Raw genomic sequence first — 16655 nt, forward strand, 5'->3', positions numbered from 1 at the left:
CCCAGTGGTTGAGGGAAAGGCTGTGGATGTTGTCTACCTGGACCTTAGTAAAGCCTTTGATACCATTTCCCACGGCATTCTCCTGGAGAAACTGGCTGCTCATGGCTTGGATGGGTGTACTCTACGCTAGGTTAAAAGCTGGCTGGATGGCTGAGTCCTACGAGTGGTAGTAAATGAAATTCAATCCAGCTGGCAGCTGGTTACAACTGGTGTTCCCCAGGGCTCAGCACTGGGGCCAGTCCTGTTTAATATCTTTATCAACAATCTGGATGAGGAGATTGAGTGCACCCTCAGTAAATTTACAGCTGACACAAAGTTGGGCGGGACTGTTGATCTGCTTGAGGGTAGGAAGGCTCTGCAGAGGGATCTGGACAGACTGGACTGATAGGCCGAGGCCAGTTGTATGAGGTTCAACAAGGCTCAGTGCTGGGTCCTGCACTTGGGTCACAACAACCCCACACAATGCTACGGGTTTGGGGAAGAGCAGCTGGAAAGCTGCCTGGTGGAAAAAGAACTGGAGGTGTTGGTTGACAGTCAGCTGGACATGAGCCAGCAGTGTGCCCAGGTGGCCAAGAAGTCCAGCAGCATCCTGGCTTGTACCAGAGAGAGTGTGGCCAGCGGGACTAGGGAACTGATTGTCTCCCTTTACCTGGCACTGGTGAGGCTGCACCTTGAATGCTGTGTTCAGAGTTGGGCCCCTCACTGCAAGAGGGACACTGAGGTGCTGGAGCATGTCCAGAGAAGAGCAACAAACCTGGTGAAGGGTCTGGAGCACAAGTCTTATGAGGAGCAGCTGAGGGAACTGGGGATGTTTAGTCTGGAGAAGAGAAGACTCTTCTTCTCTTAAGGGGATCTGACTGCTGTCTACAACTAAATGAAAGGAGATTGTTGGTCTCTTCTCCCAGATAGCTAGCAACAGGACAAGAGGAAACAGCCTTGAGTTGCACCAGGGGAGGTTTAGATTGAATGTCAGGAAGTATTTCTTCACTGAAAGGGTGGTGAAGCATTGGAACAGGCTGCCCAGGGACATGGTGGAATCACCATCCCTGGAGGTGTTTAAAAATCATGTAGATGTGGTGCTTAGAGACATGGTTTAGTGGTGGACTTGGCAGTCTGTGGTTAACAGTTGGACTTGATGATCTCAAAGGTCTTTTCCAACCTAAAAGATTCTATGATTCTGTGATTTTAAGAGTCTCCTTTCCATTCCTTTTTGTTTTCATTCCTTCTCAGTCTCTGCACTGTGGGTAACAATTACTTTAATATTGCTCTTCTCTTGTTAAACATGATGTGAACTGAGTACTACTTGAATCTGAAATGACCTTTGCAGAATAACAAGTCAGTAGGTTTGAAATGGGCCTAAGAGGATCCTCTTGGAGATGATCCAGAGTTTTATCATCTGAATCCTAAATACTGCTTCTTTTACAGTATCACAAACTACCGTGCCAGAACATCATAGAATAGCAATTGGGACATTCTAATTAACTGGGACATTCTAATCTGACTGTGGTATAACTATATACATAAAAATCAAATTTAAATATTTGCATAAGATAAAAAATAGGTAAGACAATACAGTGCCTGAAACTGCCTTTAGAAGATCACTGAAGAACTCCATGCTCCCAACAGACTAAATTAAGATACTCCTAGCAATAAAATTGGATTGATATTTTAATATTTTAATCTGAGGCTACTTCCAGGTATGAGCCTTAGACCTGCCTGCAAAAAAAAACCAAAAAGCAATATATATGTTGTTCCTACATACTCCAGAGGCTTTTGAAGGCCTTATGAATGTTCTTTTACTAATACTAGAACGTTTTTGTGAAGGGTAAAAATAGAAATAAAAGTTGCATTCTCTTCTTGGTAGGTCCTCTTCCATATCTCACACTTCATGTGTACCCTCTGTATACTTCATCTCTATAGAGGTGGGACAAGTGGCCACATTTTCCTCAGTGCCCTTTTGCTGAGTGGTCTGGTGGCTGGAGGCAGAATTAGCAGGTTGTGCAGGAGAAGGAAAGGAAGGGATGTATCACCTTGCCCTGCTTTTAAGGATATTGGAAAAAATAAAACAATACTGTTTGGAACTAAAACTCTTATTCAGTGCCCTAAGGATTATTCTGCCTTTCAAGGAAAACAAAACAAAAAAAACCCACAAAAAACCTTAAGCAAGCAGATTTACAGAGCTGTGCGATGGCAGTGATCTTCTACTCCTCCTTCAGGATCGACAAAAAGCTGGGACCGTTTCCTCCTATAGAAAGGAACAGCTCATACCAGCCTCGGCTGAAACACTCAAAGAAAACAGGCATGCTTCTTTCTCATGAGAACACAGTGTACTCTCCATAATGAGATGATCTGTCCATGTCCATTTGTGGAACTGTTGCATTTGATATTTTTTTATCTAGGGGGAGGGGTGATTTAAAGAGCTTAGCTGAACCACGTAAACTTTTTGCATGAAATTCCACAGTTAATCCAGAAGAAAATCACAAAATTCAGGTCATGATAGTTGTGATTTATATAATGTCCATAATGTACAACTTTTGTACTACAAATAAGGAGAAAACAGTAGCCTTGTCCCATAGACCTTGGAGTCAAGAATTTAGCTCTGAAAATGTGCAAAAATGAGATATTGCCAAGGCATCACATCAGGTTACAATTTATTTAATGAAAAAAGGTTGTTTATTGCCTTGCGTCTCTGTCTCTCTTACGGAGTGCTACTGAAATGGAATATGCATGCAGCTGTGATCAGACCCAGATCAGAGTATGGAACATCAGACTACTATGTGAAGGGAAAATGGTAAAAATGGAGGAAAAGACGCGTATACTGTGAAAGTGAAAAATAGTTGGAAATATGAAGACATACAAAAAATCTTTAGAGCAGCTGTTATAATGCACCCATCTTCCAAGGCAATTAAAGCCTGCCTCTGCTGTTATTCAGGTGTACTTGTGACCATTTCCAACCTTGTATTTTCAGTGGAGTTCTTCATGAAATAACAATGTGTTTTCTCCTCAATTACAAGTAGAGGTTAGGTTCTTCTTTTTACAAAAATGTTTAAGCCAAACAGTAAGAATACTAGGGCTGAAAAGTATAAAGTCACTTTACCTTAAAGAAAACCATATATAGTTTATTTTTGTTCGTATAATTAAAAAATGGGGCAAAGAATGACAGAATAAAACTAGGTTTTGGAACTGTGTAAGACCTGATGGCAGAAAGTGAAACCTTGTACACAAGGAATTACACTCAGGTCTGGAGAAAGAAAATCGGTCCTTTTATCTGTAGTCTTGCTGTAGATTGCCAGCACTGGGTAAAATTCAGAATTTTTATACCTACAGAAACCAGACCAGCCTTAGCAGCAGGTTTGTTTTGCCCTTACTTATGGCCTTTGGTTTACTGGACAGAAGTGTCTGAATGTATTTTAAACGGGGCAAACCTTTAGGAAACAAATAAATATTAAGGAGTTCTCCAATCCCCACTGTAGCCTTGGGAGTACTGTAGTTTAGTTTTAAGGGGTGGTTATTATTTCGGTAGCCCCTGTCACTGATAAAGTACTTGGGTGCAGAACATTAACTCTGTAACTAGAAAATCTAAATTAATGGACCAATTCTAAGTCCTCAGCACAGAGACCCTTCCATGTTGTAAAGGTGATTTGAACTATTGGAAATGGGTAAAAGATTCCTAATGAAGTGTAAAACAGTAGCAAAAAGGTTTCTCCCTTAAGCAAAGAAACTCCTCTGGATGCTTATAGACCAAGAATAATTTCAAACGGTGACAAGACCTCTAATTTTCAGGCTGCTGGAAAAGGTGATTTTACCTCTTCTACATGTTAGGCTTGTTATGGCTTCATTTTTGTTGCCATTATGTTTTGACAGGTAGGGAGGAGTCAGAACATAGGAATACCAAGGTTTTGCCACCTTGAAGGAATTATTTTTATGTTATGATTTGATTTGGAATCTACTTAGAATCTGGAAAAAATACGAGTTTCTACTGCAGGCACGTTAATAGTTTTCAGAGGAAACAGTTTCTGAGAAAGGAAAGGGATGGTTTCTTTCAGGTATTTAGCACATCCATCTCTTGATTGCCTTCAAAAGCAATCAGCACTTTTTCATAATCATAGAATCATGTATGTTTTAAGGGACTTTTGGGGGTCATCTACTCCCGTCTCCTTTCTGAAGTAGATCAAATTACACTGAGTTGCTCAGGGTCTTTTTGAGTTTTGAGTATCTCCAAGGACAAAGATTTCACAGCCTCTCCGGGCAACCTGTTTCAGTGTTGGACCACCCCAAGGTGAAATAAATTTTTCTGTCTCTAATCAGATTTCCCCGCATTCCAGCTTGTATCCATTGCTTCTCCTCCTATCATTGTGCACCTTTGAAAAGACTCTGGCTCCACCATCTCTGTCATCTCCCAGCAGGTGGCTGGAGACAGCAGGCATATCTCTCTGTCGTCTTTGAGCTGGACCAGCGCAGTTCTCTCACTCTCTCCCTTTCCATCATGTGTGCTGGCCGCCTAACCACCCTGGTGGCTCTCCGCTGGATGCACTCCAGCATGTCAGTGTCTTTCCTGTACCAGGGAGTTCAAAGCTCTGCACATCACCCCAGAAGGGGTCTCCAAAGTGCTGAGGAGAGGAGGAGGGAGACTCTTGCCTTGGCTTGCTGGCCACACTCCTGATAATGCAGCCCAGGATGGCACCCGCTGCCTTTGCCACAGGTGCATTCATGGCTCATATGCAACTTGTCGTTCACCAGGAACTCCAGGTCCTCTTCTTTAAAGCTGTGTTGTAGCTGTTCAGTCCCCAGCATGTACTGGTGCCTGGGCTTCTTGGTGTCCAGGTGCAGGCCATTTACCTTTGCTGATGTTTTGAGGTTCCTGGTGGTACATTTCTATGCCTGTTGGGGCGCCTGAATAGCAGGCCTGCCCTCCAGCATATCAACCACTCTCCTCAATTTGGTATTGTTCATGAACTACCTGAGTGCGTACCTCTGTCCCATTGTTCAGGTTGTTAAGAAAGAAATAAAACAGTTTTAGTAGTTCTAGTTGTTCTAGATCTGTATTAGATCAATATTGCAGTATTGATCCCTCAAGTAAGCAGCAGGTAATCAGCTGCCAGCTGAACTTTGCACAGTTGACCACAAACCACTGAGCCTAATGAGCAAAGCAATATTCCAATCACCTTAACACACACCCCAGAAGTACACATCTCACTATTTTAGCTATAAGGATACTATGGAAGACTGTGTCAAAAGCATTTTACTTTCTAGGAATGTTTACATTTGGCCATTTGAATTTGCTTCTCTATCTCTCCACTCTCTTCTCTGTTCTGTGCAGAGCAATCCCTTTCAACCATTGGAAATGAGCTGATCATCAGAGTCCTGACATGGAAAAGAAAGACCTAATTTTTTCCCTTGGTTTCCATGACAGTCAGCAGATATAAGCACTTCCTTTCCTGGTAAGCAAATGTGCTTGTATTTCTTTTTTCTTCCTTTCTTTCTTTCTTTCTTTTTTCTTTCTTTTCTTTCTTTCTTTCTTTAGCTCTTTATTTTTTTCCTTTCTTCCTTCCTCCTTCCTTTTTCTTTTTCTCTCTTTCTTTCTTTCATTCTTTGTCTTTCTTTATTTCTTGTTTCTTTCTTTCCTCCTTTCTTTCTTCCTTTCTTCCTTTCTTTCTTTCTTCCTTTCTTCCTTTTCCTTTCTTTCTTTCCTTCTTTCTTTTCCTTCATTCCTTACTTCCTTTCCTTCCTTCCTTCCTTTTCCTTTCTTTCTTTCTTCTTTCTTTCTCTTTTTTCCCTTTCCTTTTTCTTTTTCTTTCTTTCTTTCTCTCTATCTTCCTTCCTTCCTACCTTCCTTTTTTCTTTCTTTCTTCCTTACTTTCTTTCTTTCTCTTTCTTGTTTTCTGTTTTCTCTTTCTTTTTGTTTCCTTTTTTCCTTCCTTTTCTTTTTCTTTCTTTCTTTCTTGTTTTCTTTTTTCTTCCTTCCTTTCCTTTCTATTTTTTCTGGTTTTTCTTTCTTTCCTTTCTTCCTTCCTTCTTTCCTTTCTTCCTTCCTTTCTTCCTTCCTTCCTTCCTTTTCTTTCTTTTTTTCTTTCTTTCTTTCTCTTCCTTCCTTTTTCTCTTTTTCTTTTTCTTCCTTTTTTTCTTACTTCCATTCTTCCTTTCTTTCTTTGTTCCATTCTTCCTTTCTTCCTTCCTTCCTTTTTTCTTTCTTTCCTTCTTTCTTTCTGTTTCTCTTTCTTTCCTTTCTTTCCTTTCTTTCCTATCTGTTTTCTTCCTTTCTTCCTTCCTTCCTTTTTTCTTTCTTTCCTTCTTTCTTTCTGTTTCTCTTTCTTTCCTTTCTTTCCTATCTTTTTTTTCTTTCTTCCTTCCTTCCTTTTCTTTTTCTTTTGTTCTTTCTTGTTTTCTTTTTCTTTTTCTTTCTTCCTTCCTTCCTTTTCTTTTTCTTTTGTTCTTTCTTGTTTTCTTTTTCTTTCTTCCTTCCTTTCTTTTCTTTTTCTTTTTTGTTTTTTTTCTTTTCCTTTCTTTATTTTTCTTCCATTCTTCCTTTTCTTCGTTTGTTCCTTCCTTCCTTTCTCTTTTTCACTTTCCTTCTTTTCTTTCTTTCCTTTCTTTTCTTTCTCTCTCTTTCTTCCTTCCTTCCTTTTTTCTTTCTTCCTTTCTTCATTCCATTCTTTTCTTTGTTCGTTTGTTCCTTCCTTTCTTTCTTTCTTTCCTTCTTTCTTTTTTCCTTCCTTCCTTTCTTTCCTTTTTCTTTCTTTCTTTCTCCCTCTTCCTTCCTTCCTTTTTTCTTTTTCTTTCTTGCTTTCTTCCTTCCTTCCTTTCTTTTCTTTCTCTTTTTTGTTTTTCTTTCTTCCTTTTTCTTTCTTTCTTCCTTCCTTTCTTTCCTTCTTTCTTTCTTTTCCTTTCTTCCTTTCTTCCTTTCTTCCTTTCTTCCTTTCTTCCTTTCTTTCCTCCTTTCTTTCTTTCCTCCTTTCTTTCCTCCTTTCTTTCTTTCCTCCTTTCTTTCTTTCCTCCTTTCTTTCTTTCTTCCCTTCTTTCCTTTCTTCCCTTCTTTCCCTTCTTTCCCTTCTTTCCCTTCTTTCCCTTCTTTCCCTTCTTTCCCTTCTTTCCTTTCTTTCCCTTCTTTCCCTTCTTTCCCTTCTTGTTTTTTGAACCCTTGCTATAGCCCTTAACCCTTCCAACTTTATCCCTGTGTGTTAATCCTTTATATGATTCCTTCATACTTATGAAAGGATGCCTTTGTGCCTTGCATGATTTCTCTTTAATTCTCATCTTATAAAACTCTTGGTACAGCCACAGTGATTTCTTATCTTTGCTTTCTGTCTTGCATCAGAGAGGTTTTCTGTTCTCCATTTATAGACCTTTTCAGTTACTGCTACCTTCCTGGCAGTGTTCTGTCATCTAAATTAAATTTCCAGAGGACTCCATCTGCCAGATCCTTGAGTGGGTTACAGTGTGGCTTTTTTTTCTTCTAATCTTTTAACTCATTCCTCTTCTTACAATAATAAACTCTTCTCATTCACTTTCACTAAGCTTGCTTCCCACCTTTAAGTTTTCAGTCATTTTCTGGTGAAAATCAAATTGAATATAGCCACTTCATGAGTATCTTCTAGTTTGCGAGGTGGGGGTGGGGTGGTGGTGGTGGGGAGGACAGGGCAAGGGAGAAAACATTGTCATAAGAACTTTCTGGAATAACTGTGCTGTGCTAGGAGATTCAGCATGCCTGAGATTACTGCTGACCTTTAGAACATGATCCTTTATGCTAACAAACTGTTAAACTGTGTCCTGCTGTGAGCTTGGCCCTTCCAGCTAGTGCTTTCCCCAAATACTTCTCGGGGGCAGTTTGGCAGATCATTTTGGGGGTCATTACCGATAGGGAGTTTGCACACAGACGCTGTTTTGGAATCTAAGAGATTTACTTAATTACATGCTACTTTGCCTTGGTGCAAAGGAAAATTCTAGAATGGGTTTCATTTGCTGGTCTGTAAGACTAGTGTACCCTGTACATTTGTTTTTCCAATAGATTTAGTGACACCAGGTATCATTTGGTGCTGTCCATTTAGACTTCTGATGACAGTTTGAAAAATCCCTCCTCCTCCTGATTAATACCTCACAGATTTTTGTGGTTAAACAAGCCTGTGTCTGATCTCTTCTTGAGCTTCACAGACAATATACACATTCTTGACATGATCCTTAATAGTATTTCCACTGTCTTGCATTTTTGCTCTGTAGTCAACAGGACACATCTATACCATGTATACCTGTACATATCTTTGACTTGACATGTCTTTCTGTAGAACTCTCTTCACAGATTTACCACGTCTGAAACACTGTTACATTTAAAAGTACAATTTTCAGTAACTTTTCTTCTTTTCCCAGTAAAAAATCAACAAGATCAGTATTTAAAACTGCATAGAAAGCACCATCTCAAATACTTAACCATTAAACATTGATCAAGCACTGTTCAACTAAGCTCTGAGGTGTTGTGGACTCTCCATCTCCCTTTGAGATACCAGTATTATAATCATCAGAAGATCTTTAGTTACTTCTAGTGTTGTGTCTTGGAACCTGTTTTGAACATTGGTTAACTAAGGCTTCTTAGCTAAGGGTAGAAAGAAACAAATTTCATTAAGCCTGGTCAAATCATGGCCTCCATTACCATTAGGAAGATATAAAGGCAGAAGTCAGGGCTGCAATCATGTCCATGGATATAATGATAGAATTAATGGAGATCTGTGGAGGTTCCAATATAGCTACTCAAGAGAAATTTAGGAACAAGACAGATAAAGGGGCAGAGCGTGGATATTGTTTTCTCTTATTTCTTGGAGAACCCAGGAGATCCCTGTTACTGTGAATTTCATCTTGGCAAGAAATGGCTTCAGGTTTTTGTACATTTCTTTTTAACCATACGTACCTTATTTTCCTTTTTCTTTGAGATGGTTCCATAAAGATGAACAGGAAACAGGAAACAAGTTTACAGGACTTGCAGAGGGAAAAATTAGAAGATTTAAATATTTGTAAAGTATTTAAAGATTTTGAAGAAGATTTGAAAATACAGAATCCTCCTTTGATATAAATACTACATGAACCTTGGAGAATGATTTGATGAAAATGGACTTTGAATACAAGGCAAGTATATTTATATACACAGCTTTAACCTTCATCCAAATCATAAAGTTCCTCAACTGATGCATTATTATGTTTTTTATTTATGAGTAATTTTATTCATTAATAAGCTTCATAGAATATTAGAGCAGAACTTCATGCATAATTTGAAGTCAGGATACAGGACATGATCAGAAACCAAACCCACGTAATACTTTTAGGACCTGATATTATTATACCATTATATTGAAACAAAACTACTGAGAAATTTATAATGTTTTAAAATAATTTCAGAAACAAATATGCACTGACATATTGCACTTTTTCAATATTCATTCCTCTCTGTTTAGCCTCATAATAGAAGTGAACATTAATGTGTAGATGATTTGAAGCAGTTTTGTATACATATACTTTTTTCCCCTCATTTATAACTCTTTTTTCCTAGTAAAGGCTCCAGATTTTTTAGCATGTTAAAGTATCTAAAGTCTTTGCAAGACCTCATTGATGTAGATACAGTTTTTGGACCTGTATGACCAATGCTTTCAGCTTTTGCAGCTATAATTCATATGTATGGCACTTGCACATATACATATGAAAGTTTCTAGTTCCTTCTAATCTTGGAGGAAACTTTTAGAGTGTGAAGCAACTGTACTCAGTTGTACAGTTGCCAAGCTCTGTGGGAATAGCTGCTGTATTTTTAAGTCTATTTTAATAAATTCTTTTTATCAGGTTTGTTTTTTTTTAAACAATCCGTGTCTCATAGCAATTGTGATATAGCATTCAACACCTAAGTAGGTCTACTTTAAAATAGAAATGTTCTCTACATATATGTCATCCTTACAGATTAATGACCCTTTCACTAAGGAGGTTAGCAGTCCAACTAGCAGTCTCAGCAAGCCCATGGCAGCTCCTAGTTCACATAACTCGGGAATGCAAGCACCATAGCAGTCAGCGCTTCTGTACCAATCTCACTCTCCTTTCCACCTCATGATAAGTCTGCACCCAATCACGGGGAAAGAAAGAGTTTGTTTTTCATAAGAATGAAGCTAATAAACACAAGCCACTGTGATTTCTCCCTGGAGTAATAACAAAGTAAGTGTGTCCAATCCTGAACATAACTAATGAAGCTATCATTGAAATCAGCTTGGAATAATCAAAATGGACTAAACACTAGTGATGCAGCTTTCACTTTGTTTGGTTTGTATGTGAAGACAGGCAACATGAAGAAACATTTCAAAGACAGAGTGACTTTTACAGTGGATTAGGAGTACCAAGTCTTTCTAGGTTTCATGTAATTTTTAATCCTTGGTACTTGTTACGCCAGTGTTAGTGAAACCTGATTTGCATGCCTGTCTTTATCTAGTGAAGAAAATATTTCTCACATCAGTTTTGAGTAAAACAGTCAATTTGTACAGCTGTCTCAACTAATAACACTATGGTGGAGTTGATTCATCATTCTTCAAGATATATATGGAGAAGTATTTTTTTGCTCTGCTAAATCCTTAGTTAGAATTGCAGTAATAACTGTAAATACTTGGAAAGAATACATAGGTAGGTAAAAGGTATTTTCTGTGGGGTTTTTCCCCAAATATTACAAAAAGCTTTAAAGAATCTTCAGTAGAAGACTTTTCTGAATATCAAAGGAAATAATTTAATTTTAATTTGGTGTGTGTTATTTTTGTGTGTGTGATTATAGCAACATTGTAGGGATACTTAATAATTTCAGATTCAGCAAAAATATTTTTCTCATTTTTATTTCTGCTCTACTTTGTTAATCTTTTTATATTATTGTCTGGTGTTACATCAAGATTCTGTGTACATTTCTTAAATAACTAGCAGTATTCATAGCAATTATACTGTGGGAACAGGAAAGAGAAGGGAAGTTTTGACTCACTAATAGATGGGTTCTTCTTTGGTCCTGGTTTGTTTTTAGAGTGTACTTCAGATCTCTTCTTTCAGTGTGCTTGATTTTTTTTATCAAGAGGTAGCTGATAATCACTGGTCCACTTGCAGATCTTGTCCTGACATGGAATATTCACTCAGATGTGGAAGCAAGGAAGTCCTCTTGGGTCTCATTGCATAACCACAGCCAGAGAAACTACAAGACAGCTCCTAAAAACTTCCTGTAGCAAGTTTAATCGAAAGCTGATGGAAAGCCTATGTAAACTGAATGGGTGATCTTGCCTTTGAAATAGAAGTAGTTCAATAATGTTAGTAGAATGAGCATGGCAGACATCACAGCAATCTACCCTGTGACTTTCAAAACAGACCAGGGGCTGTCTGCTTTCAGGGACACTTTTCTTCAGTTCGATGTGGCACTCTGGATTTCTGTGCTGTCAGAACACAAGAACATAACAACATGAGAAAGGCTATACTGGGTCAGACCAAATCTGACAGAGATATCTGATGTTCTGCCTCTGACTAGAGCCAAAAGCAAATGCCTGTGGTTGTGAAGTATGACATGAAAGAGTGCAGTCTCAGATCACGATCTCTTTCCTTCTCTTGCTTGCTTCCTTATCTTTTGCCAGTCAAAAATGTCCATGCAGAATGGTTTTCTTTTGGAAAATGTGATTTGACAGAATTGAGACACAGCATGGTGATATGTTGATTTAGTAGAAGATTAGAGCAGAGAATAAACAGACAGGCTTGCAGGCTAAGCTGGAGTCCTATGGCTGCCCAGACTTAGAACTAAGATGCATAAAAAACAAGCTAAAACTTTCTAAATTAGCCTGAAGCAGAATACACAAGCTTTAGTCTTGCAAAAGAAACTGAAATCTTTGATCTTTTATCTTGAACTAGGCTATTTTTAAAGGGGTAGAAAATGGTTTTCTGGACAGTCTTGGTCTTTTGCCTCTGATAGCTGAATGGATGACAATCTGCTTCCACTTTAGCTTAGCACTGATACGCTTCATTCTCCAATAGTGCAGTCCCTACAGCTTGTGTTCTGCAAAGCAACAGCAATCTTGACTACATACAGACTTACAAAGAAGTATTTAATTCTAAGATTAGTCTGCTGTTTTACCTTTATTTACTCATGCAAGTGGTAACACAGAAGATGCTGAAGACTGGCAGTTGCCTAACTGGGGAAATCAGAGGTAAAAACCCTGGTATTAGAGGTGAAATGCAGTTTTCAAGGATGAAGATTATGAGCCAATGTTCCTTTGGAGTTCAAGTGGGCAAAATCATGGCAGAAAGGAAAAAACAGTGAAAAGGAATTAAAGAAAGCGGTATTACAGAAACTGGAAGTTCTGTAAACACTTGAAAAGAGAGGAATTAAAACAGCACGTGATTGTTTTCCTAGAAAAAGTTGAGAAAAGATCTAGTAGTAGAGACTTTGTGCAAAAATTAAAATGTTTCATGATTCACTGGGAAACACCAATTGAAGAATCCTAGTCCAAACTGTTAGGACAAAACAAGGGGAATCAGATCACTTCTTATCAAGTAAATTACTTCCTTCAACTTGGAACTTCCTAAGAGGGATAAGCTGCAACAAAAACTTCAGGATCTGAGACCTCATCTTGAGAAGGAATCAAATATGTAGCAAAGCTGGCTGGACAAGATTTTAATACGTGACAGTTCCTGAGGGTTTAGAACTCTTTCTTCTGCATGAAGAACCCACTGCTGTTCCCCATGAGAAGCCACTTCAAGAGCCAGTCAAGGTCAATTTATCATTTACTACAGAATAAATAAAATGCAAATGAAAAAAGATGTTTTAACTTAGCTGATATTCAAAACACTTCCATAACGGACATAAATGCTAGTACTGAAGTTGAAGAGAAGCACTGATGTATGAACAAAATGTCATGTCTGTATGATGACTTACTATGGAAAAAGTGATGAAGCATTATATTATTGTGAAACCTGTAAGAAACTCCTGGCAGTGACAAAATCTAGATTTACAGAAAATAAGATTTATAAAGGATCTTAAGAAATCACCTAGTCTGGCCCTTTCCTCCGTAGGAAAGGAAAAAACTATACTACCTACAAAAAGACTTTCAGTAGACCATTTTTGCTACTGTTATGTCACAGAAAATTCATGCTCAGGGCAAACCACATATGCCAGATACAGCTTTTTAAATATAAGATACTGAAAGGTGCTTTGCAAGCTGTCTGGCAGAACTGCAGCATTATGAGATGACATATGTATATGTATAAGTCTGGTAACCTGTCATAACTACAAGAATAAAGAAACAATTGCTTACTGCAGTTGAAACATAGTCATCAAAGCTCAGACTGGAAAAATAGCGATGAGTTTTCCAGGTTGCTCAGCACCAATAGACATTTTCTGCTGCTCAATTAAAGGTAGTTTAGGAGAAAATCTGTTAGAGAAGCAGAGAACATCACTATGGAGATAAGGAGGGGGCTAAGAACAATCTAGGCTATTGATGTAAAACATCCTGATAACAAAGCATACAGTAGACAACTAAATTTATATAACTTGCAGTTTGAAATTTTCTTTTCTCTCCATAAATGGTTCACTGTATAAGGTGCCACTTGTTAGATGATGATTTGAGCTGAGGAAGGTGTGTTAAGATGTGTATTAGGAGAAATTGATGAAAGCTGTTTGACAGCATCTTCCTTCAGAATATATGTAAGAAGCTTCTTTACAGAATAAAGTAGGTGAGGCAGTAGGAGCTGTATCTGCTGACAAAGAAAAGTAAAACTAAGTAATCAAAGAGTTTTCAATAGCAGCCAAATAGTGTATCATAGAGCTGTGGATCTGAAAGAGAAGCAGCAGCTGAAATATTTAGTATTCAGAAAATATCCAGAGGTCACATTAGAAACTACTGCAGAAATTCGAAGCCGTACAGCAAAGCAGGGAAGCAATGGAGATTTTGAAGACAGCTGGGAGGGAGATGACTGGAGCTATGTGGAAGTTTGGAACATCGAGGGCAGTTTGGGAGCAGTGGGTGGCCAAAATCATGAAGAACATACTAAGTAATTGCGTGGTAGGAACAACTGTAGGGATCTTACGACAAAACTTTATGCTTTCTCAGTAGTCTTATTCCTTTAACAACTTTTTATGTTTTTATACTTGCAGGATAGAACAAGCTTTGGGAGAACCAGGTCAGCATTTGAAGACAATAGAATCACAGGTCTCAAAATGCAGAGATAATACGTTTGGACAGATGTGACTGTAATGCTGTCAGCTGCTGCTATTCCATATCAAGGCCTCCAATATTTGCTGTTTATTCTTCGAGCCAAAGCCTTGGGAAAAAAAAGTTATTAGAGGCAAATAGTAGCTTTCACTTTTTTTAAGGGAGATTCTGAAAAATTCTTGAAATCATGACCCAAATGCACACTAACATTTTTAAAATTTAACATATTAAAAATACACACATCAAAAATACCCTGCACCTGTTTATTTTAAATCTCGATTTTTCACGATCAACTCTTTTGAAACCAGAGCCATGATTTGCTAACACTTGACAATTAAATGCTGTAACTGAGAGCAGAAATTGGTCAATGGAGTCTTTTGCAAATTATAACTGTGAAAGGAAGGAACAAAACAGCTTGATATGCAGACTGTTTCTGGAGACCCAACAGGGATTTTGTCAGTTCTTTTAAAAGGCTGTGGGTTTTTTCCCCCAACAGATATTCCCCCATAAAGATATTTGGTAATTTGGAAGAAAAAAAAAAAAAAAAGACAGTCAGAAGTCATTGTGATACAAAACCACAAAGACCCTGGGTTACTCTGAGTGAATTTTTTAGGGTGTAACATTTTTTAGAATGGGAACTGTAAGGAAGATCATAGAGTGTGCTATGTGGTAAGATCTGCAAAACTGTGCACTGCAATGAAACCAAGATGGGTGAAAATTCTTCAGTTTTATATAAATCAGAGCCTCTTGGTAGTCCAGTTTCTCCTGATATTTTAAAGTCTCTTACTACTCCACTGCTCTCCTATCTTTGCTGGAAAGGCTTTCTGTTGCAGGAGCAGAATTGTATGTTTTCTCCAGTCCAGCTGACTAGTAATTGTTACAGTCCTTGTCCTGGCTAAACTGACCAATACTTAACCAACATCTAGTTACCAGGATACAGCATTTTCTTGTTCTTTGCGGATTACTACATCCTACATCAGGCAAGACCATTTCTACCCACAATGTCATGAAAAAAAGAAGAAAGCAATTTCCTGTTGAAGGATTTACTTTTTGCTGTTAGGCAGGTAGTTTCCTTATTGTTCTCATTTAATCAAAAAAGAAAAAGGGGAAATAGTGATTAGTTTTTTTTTTTTCTTCTCTAGAATAGTGGAAAGCTTCAAGTGGTGATGACATAAACTTTTGAAATCTGGTCCACTATTTTAGTCTCTCACAACCAAATGAAAGATAATCATACTCTGCATGTCAATCAGCACTACTTTTGTATGTCAGCCTTCACAACTGGTTTTAATGACTGCAGTTTCTATAATGTAGCTACAGGATAAACACTAATTAGCTGTTGAGCATAAAAATTTTAGTGAGCTGAAAAGCATTGTTTGGGTATCCTAAGCCAGCAAATAGAGGAATATATACTAAACTGCATGTAAGGGTAAGATTTTTAACTGGATATCCTGGGGGAAGAGGGGAAAGAGAGTGGGTCAAGACATTGACCAAGCGAGCTACTTCACTGTAGGGTTCAGTGCTGCCAAACATATATAAAAAACCCTCTTGTCAGCCCAGGATGTTTTCTTGTCTGCTGCAGACCATTTCAGAAATTCTAGTGTTGTTTTGAGTCTACAGCAAAGTATGGTTTTCCTTTATTACATTATTTTGAAGTTAAACTACCCTTTTCCATCTAGCATTGCTTTAGTTCTCATAAACCTGAGGTCATACCAGCAAATTTTTTTTTTCACAGATTTGAAACCTGCAGTCTAATGGAAGCTGAGATCTCCTGTCACAGAAGCTAAAATTTTTAGAATAACCAATATTAAAAATCACAACAAAATCAGGACAGCTGGCAAAACTTGTAGTTGCAAGTAACTAAGAACAAAATACAGCCTACAAAATCAGTTGTTGATGGATGAACTGGAAGAAATACAGGCTTGACTTTCAGATGCTATTATGTGCCTAGAATACTAACAGTTAAACCCATTTATTTTTAATTGCATAAGGAGAAAATACAAGGAGGGCAAAGGGGTGAGTGGGCCATAAGTCATCATACGTTTGACATAGTGGCAATGCACCAAACACCGGAATAGATTCTGAAATTATGTGTGGTAAGTCACAATACTTATTGTTCCCGTTCTTGTCCCTGTAAGCTGTGTCCCCTGTTTATCTTGCCTGTGCAGCGATGCAATACTTAGGGCAGCGAGAAGTGTCCCTGATTTGTGGAAGTATCCAGCTGGATGGTTGGTTTCTACCACACAGAATGGGTATGGCAACAACCCAAACTATTAACCCCTAACTCCCCCACCCAAAACATTTATGACTCAGGTGTTGATTTAAATATTCACTTTCAGACATACATTCGCTCTTCTTTTAGGATTTTTTTTTTTTTTATGGAGAAAGTTCCTGACTGGGAAAAAATCTAATTTCTGCACAGAAATTAGTTTTCATTGAAAATCCAGTATTCAGTTGAAAAATTACTTTGAC

The sequence above is a fragment of the Falco peregrinus genome, chromosome 4 (genome assembly GCF_023634155.1).
Source record: "Falco peregrinus isolate bFalPer1 chromosome 4, bFalPer1.pri, whole genome shotgun sequence".
Lineage (NCBI taxonomy): Eukaryota > Metazoa > Chordata > Aves > Falconiformes > Falconidae > Falco > Falco peregrinus.